Here is a 6,677-nt window from a genome sequence, read left to right as displayed (position 1 = left end):
AGCCCGAGGATTTCTGTGGGGAGGAACGCCGAATGTGCCTGGACTGCTGCTCAACGGTTTGCTGGGCCAAAGGGGCCAAGCGGAACATTTGAGACTCTTTCCTTTGTTCATGGACATTTATGTGCTTTTCCTCTTTTTTCTGTGGTTTTTTTCCTTTTTTTTTCCTGTTTGGGCTTTTTGTGCAGCTCGCGGAAGACACTGGAGCTGGCTTGCCCCAGTGGGTGGGGAGGAGGACGGGGAAACAAGGGGAATGGGACAGGAAGGCGCCGGAGTGTTGTGTCACCGGGCTAGCAGATTGGCTAGTCAAGCCAGTAGACGGCAGGGGTGGGGGTATCGGGGGATGGGGTTAGGGGAGGGGGGGGTTGTTCTGCTGACGAGAGAGAGCCTTGAAATAGGCACTGGAAAGGAGGTCGAGGGTGGAGGCAGCCAAAGGGCGGGCCAGGAATGGCGCGACGCACGGGTCAGGGGCCGGCCCAAGAAAGGCTATGGCTGACCGGCGGGGTGGGGGGGGGGGGTGGGATGTGCCCCCCGACCAGGCTGATCACCTGGAACGTCAAGGGACTGAATGGGCCGGTTAAGAGGGCGCGGGTGTTCGCGCACTTGCGGGCCCTGAGGGCGGACGTAATTATGTTGCAGGAGACACATCTGAAAGTGTCAGACCAGACCAGGCTAAGGAAGGGCTGGATTAGCCAGGTCTTCCACTCGGACTTGGACTCGAAGTCCAGAGGGGTGGCAATCATGATCAACAAGCGTGTGCAATTTGAGGCAGAGGGCATATCCGCAGACAGGGGGGGCAGATACCTGATGGTATGGGGCAGACTGGAGGGCAGAAGAGTGGTGCTGGTGAATATATATTCCCCGAACTGGGATGACGTGGACTTCATTAAAAGAGTGCTGGGGAAGATCCCGGACTTGGATTCTCGCAGGCTAATAATGGGAGGGGACTTTAACATGGTCCTTGACCCGACTTTGGATCGGTCGTGTCCCAGAACGGGTAGACTCTCAGCAATGGCAAGGGAGCTGAAAGGGTTTATGGAGCAAATGGGGGCAGTGGACCCCTGGAGAGAGGGACAGCCAACAGGAAGGGGCTACTCGTTTTACTCGCACGCCCATAAAGTATATTCCAGGATAGATTTCTTTGTAATAAGCAGGGACTGTATGGGGGAGGTAAAGAACACGGAATACTCAGCAATTACCATTTCAGACCATGCCCCGCATTGGGTGGACCTGCAGTTCGGGGGAGCGAGTTATCAACGCCCGCAATGGAGGCTAGATGTGGGACTGCTGTCGGAGGAGGGGATCTGCGAAAGGCTTCGGAAATGTATAAAAAATTACCTGCAGGTGAATGACACTGGGGAGGTCTCAGCGGTGACCGTGTGGGAGGCGCAAAAGGCAGTAGTGCGGGGGGAGCTGATTTCAATTGGGGCCCACAGAGCCAAGGCAGACCGGGCAGAGATGGATAGATTGGCCAGGGAAATGTGTCGGATAGATGAAGAGCACGCGGAGTCCCCGGGGGAGGTTTTACTCAGGGAGAGGCAGAGGCTACAGGCGGAACTGGGGGCACTATCCATGAGCAGGGCCGTGGAACAGCTTAGGAAGGCAAGGGGAGTGGTGAACGAGTATGGGGAAAAGGCTAGCAGACTGTTAGCGCAGCAACTCAGGAGGACGGAGGCGGCCAGGGAAATAGGTAGAGTGAGGGACGAGGGGGGGGGGGGCGCAAAGTGGAGGATCCGGCAGAATTGAATAGGGTATTCCGGGACTTCTATTGTAAGCTGTATACATCGGAGCCGCCGGAAGAACCGGAGGGGATGAAAAGGTTTCTGGACGGGTTAACATTCCCAACAGTTGGGGGGGGGGGCGAGTGGAAGAGCTGGGCGCCCCGATTAGAGTAGAGGAGGTATTGGGGGGCCTAAAGGCCATGAAGTCGGGGAAGTCCCCGGGGCCGGATGGATACCCAGTAGAGTTTTATAGGAAGTTCTCTGAGCTGGTGGGCCCGGTCTTGGCGAGGGTTTTCAATGAGGCAAGGGACAGAGGGACCCTGCCGCCGACAATGTCACAAGCCACCATATCTCTGATATTGAAGCGGGGTAAAGACCCGGAGGTGTGCGGGTCCTACAGGCCAATCTCCCTGATTAATGTAGACGCCAAGCTCCTGGCAAAGGTACTGGCGGGTAGAATGGAGGACTGTGTACCGGAGGTGATTGGGGAGGATCAAACGGGGTTCGTGAAATGTAGGCAGCTGGCGGCCAATCTGAGGAGATTGCTCAACGTGATAATGATGCCCCCGGCGGGTAGAGAGGTGGAGGTAGTGGTGGCAATGGACGCCAAGAAGGCCTTTGACCGGATGGAGTGGGACTATCTATGGGAGGTGCTCGGACGGTTTGGGTTCGGGGAGGGATTGGTGGATTGGATCAAATTATTATATCAGGCCCCGAGGGCCAGCGTCAGGACCAACAGAGAAGTGTCGGAGTACTTTAGGTTGTACCGAGGGACCAGGCAGGGCTGCCCGCTCTCCCCGCTGCTGTTTGCGCTGGCCATAGAGCCTCTGGCGATGGCGTTGAGAGCCGCAGAGGGTTGGAAGGGGATGGTGAGGGGCGGGGTTGAACACAGGGTTTCTCTTTATGCAGTCAACCTGCTCCTGTACGTGTCGGACCCAGTGGCCGTGATGGGAACTATACTGGGAATGCTGAGGGAGTTCGGCCAGTTCTCAGGATACAAATTAAATACGGTCAAGAGTGAAATGTTTGTGGTCCAGGCAAGGGGCCAGGAGAACAGATTGAGAGGGCTACCGTTTAGGCTGGTTGAGGAAAATTTCCGGTATTTGGGAATCCAGGTGGCACGAGACTGGGGCAGGCTGCATAAGTTAAATTTGGCCAGGGTGGTGGAGCAAATGAAGGGAGAATTTCGGAGATGGGATACACTCCCGCTGTCGCTGGCAGGGAGGGTGCAGACTGTAAAGATGACAATCCTCCCTCGATTTTTGTTTATTTTTCAGTGCTTCCCGATCTTTATCCCACAGTCCTTCTTCAAAAGAGTTAATGGGCTGATCATGAGCTTTGTCTGGGCGGGAAAATCCCCGCGGGTGAAGAAGGCGATGTTGGAGAGGAACCACAGTGAGGGAGGGCTGGCTTTGCCGAGTCTGGTCAATTATTACTGGACGGCCAACATCGCTATGATAAGGAAGTGGATGGTGGGTACGGGGTCTATTTGGGAGCGGGTGGAGGCGGCTTTGTGCAGGGGCTCCAGTTTGGAAGCCCTGGTCATGGCTCCTCTACCGCTGCCGCCGGCCAAGTACACCACCAGCCCGGTAGTGGTGGCGACCCTGCGGATATGGGGCCAGTGGAGGAGGCATGTGGGGGAGATGGGGGCGTCTGTCTGGGCGCCAATCTGCGACAACCATCGGTTTGCCCCCGGCAGTATGGCTGGGGGGTTCCGAGTATGGCGGCGAGCAGGGGCGGGAAGGGTGGGTGATATGTTATTGGAAGGGAGCTTCGTGAGTTTGAGGAGCTTGGAGGAGAAATTTGGGTTGGTAAGGGGAAATGATTTTAGATACCTACAGTTGCGGGACTTTGTTCGTAGACAGGTCCCACCTTTCCCGTGCCTCCCGCCAATGGGGATCCTAGACAGAATAGTCTCTGGGAGGGACGAAGGGGAGGGTAGAGTCTCGGGTATTTATAAGGTGCTCATGAGGGAGGAAGGGTCCCAGACAGAGGAACTGAAACTTAAATGGGAGAAGGTGATAGGCGGGGAAATGGAGGATGGGCTGTGGGCAGAGGCCCTGAGTAGGGTAAACTCGACCGCGACATGTGCTAGGCTCGGGCTGATCCAATTTAAGGTCGTTCACCGGGCCCATATGACGGTGGCTCGGATGAGCAAGTTTTTCGGGATAGAGGACAAATGCGCTAGGTGCGCGGGAGGACCAGCGAACCATGTTCACATGTTCTGGGCATGCCCTGAGCTGAGGGGGTACTGGGAGGGATTTGCGAGGTCATGTCCCAGGTGCTAAAAACAAGGGTGGTGATGAGTCCAGGGGTGGCAATTTTTGGGGTTTTGGAAGACCAGGGCGTCCAGGGGGAGAAAGAGGCCGATGTTTTGGCCTTTGCTTCCCTGATAGCCCGGCGACGAATATTATTGGTGTGGAGGGACTCGAAGCCCCCGAAGACTGAGTGGTGGTTGCGGACATGTCGAGTTTCCTGGGGATGGAAAAAATTAAGTTCGCCTTGAGGGGATCTGTGCAGGGGTTCACCCGGAGGTGGCAACCATTTATTGACTTCTTTGCGGGAGAGTGAGTGTCAGCAGGGGGGTGGGGGGAGTGGGGGGGGGGGGGGGGGGTAGAGTGGAGTAGGAGGGAAAATATGGCGGGTAGTACCGGTGGGAGGGGAGCGGGCTTGTGCAATACGGTACGATGGAAGTATTGAAAGTACGTGGATGTTTGCACATTTTTGCCTTTTTTGCTTCCTTTCTGATGATGTCTGTAACTGTTTATAAAGCCAAAAACTACCTCAATAAAATTGTTTATTAAAAAAAATACAATCCAGCAGTATTCCGGAATAAATCGAGAATTGCTGTTTCACAGACGGAATGCCAGTAGATGGCGCTCCAAGACTTTGTTTTTGACGAAAACCTGTTCAGGCGTCAGTTCACCGCTGTTGCAGCTGACAGCTGAGAATTCGGGGCCAGAAGTTTGGCGCCGTTATTCTTGGTTGCAACGATTATGTATTTAGGGCAAGAGTCTCTCTCTCTAAATTCCGGATTCCATAGCACAGAATCAAGTCTTCTGGCGAAGTTATAATGACCGTACCTCTGGTTCAGAATCTCTCAGTTAAAGTCCTATATCAGGCCATGATGGCTGTAGAAGGCACATTCCAAACGTGATCAAACAGGTTGATTATCCGCTTGTAAATACTTCCAACAAACCTGCTGGCAGGCGATAAGTGCAGGAGAGATTCGTGGTCAGCCATATTGCAGAATGCAACTGGAAACTACTGCAGCACTTTGTCAAGCTTAATCATGCCCGATCCAATGAAAGATTCTGATCCCCAACACCCTTCAAGAGTGATAAAGCAAAGTATAGTAATATCACTGGGTAGTCCGAATAACAGGTTTAGCACAATGGTTCCAATTGATATCATTCCTTACTGTTTCATAGAGAGAAAGGGTTTTCATCTGTCCATTATTTCGCTCCCGAAAGTTCTCGTTAGTCTTTGCTACAAGGTCAAATTAAACGGAAGATAGCTGGACTCACAAATCCTTTTCTCCACGGTACGTTTATCGTTTCCGGCCGAGAATTAAACATTCCCACTGCCGTCTGTGTCAATAATATTTATAATATTTCCAACATCACAATAGCGACTTCATTGGAAACTTACTCCCTGAGGTTACCAGGGCACCCGGGGTCAGTAAAACACCCTGCATCAACACGAATTGATTTTCTCTTAGCGACCGATATTGGATTCCTGGGGTTAAGTCTATTGTCCGCCCATTGGTTTTTTTTAAATTTCCTTCTTTATTTCAAAATGTTTCTTACCCGGCTTCGGTTGATAAGTGATCACCAACTCTTGTGATTTCACGGATTTTCTCTCCAGTGTGCTCATCACTTTCCGCTCCACAGGACACTGGCAATGTGCCTGGAACAAATATTCGGGCAGTTTTTTCGGTGACCCTGACGGAAATTGACCTTCTATTAAGGGCGAGCCAATGGCTGAGAGACTGATGCCCCATCTGTCAGTCAGCGCCCTGATCAACTGCATAAACACATATCGAGCTGCACGTCCTTTCATACTGTATTTTAATTAACTGAAATTTACAGATACCTAATAATTAACAGCTCTGAAAATATTATTTAACAGACGAATATCAACCCATTACATCCGAATTTAGAGTTTGGGGGTTCCAGCTCCTTTCTAGAGTCATGACCCTCAGGATCAATGGTGATACCCCAGTGCAGTCCTCAGGGAATGGTGAACTGTCAGGGAGCCCGGCTTTCAGCTGAGATGTGAATTCGATTATATTGTCCTCTCTGTCAGGTAGGCGGGACAATCCTGGAGAGTAGCTATCCACCATTCACCGTCACTGAAACGACAGACATCACTGTTTGAAGGATCATGCGGGGAGTCAATGGGCTGCTTAGTTTTCTTCATTACATTAGAACACTGTCTATGAAACAACTGGGAACATCACAAATGTCCTTTATTAATACTGTATTTTACTTCACTAAGCTGTCCACCTGAGTAGATATGATGTTATTTGTAAATATATTTATATATATTAAATATATTTATATAAATATATATACATATATAGAAATTACAAGGTAACGGAAATTTAAGATTCAGTTCAGACTCGCCACTGATCAAAGTGTTTCCCTAACACACAGTTATCTTGATCGCCGCTCTGACAGTTTTTGTACAGGTTCAGCCCAGCTGTGTGTGTCTGTGGGTCTCAGTGCGCAGAAATACACCGCGGAGTCTGTCAGCTCCGTTTTCGACACTTTCAGGGGGACGGTGCTCTTCACATGATCAAACTCCGCTGAAAAACGGTCACCCAAAGATTTCTCTGCGTTCTCGCTGTATCTGTTTCTCTGCAGCAGAAACTCAATGGACCCGCTGGGATACTGACGGTACCAGAATAGGCCAGGGTTGTTGCTTGTAGATGTGTAATTACAGAAGAACTGAACA

The sequence above is a fragment of the Scyliorhinus canicula genome, unplaced genomic scaffold, assembly GCF_902713615.1.
Source record: "Scyliorhinus canicula unplaced genomic scaffold, sScyCan1.1, whole genome shotgun sequence".
Classification (NCBI taxonomy): Eukaryota; Metazoa; Chordata; class Chondrichthyes; order Carcharhiniformes; family Scyliorhinidae; genus Scyliorhinus; species Scyliorhinus canicula.
Note: the sequence above shows the minus strand (reverse complement) of the source record.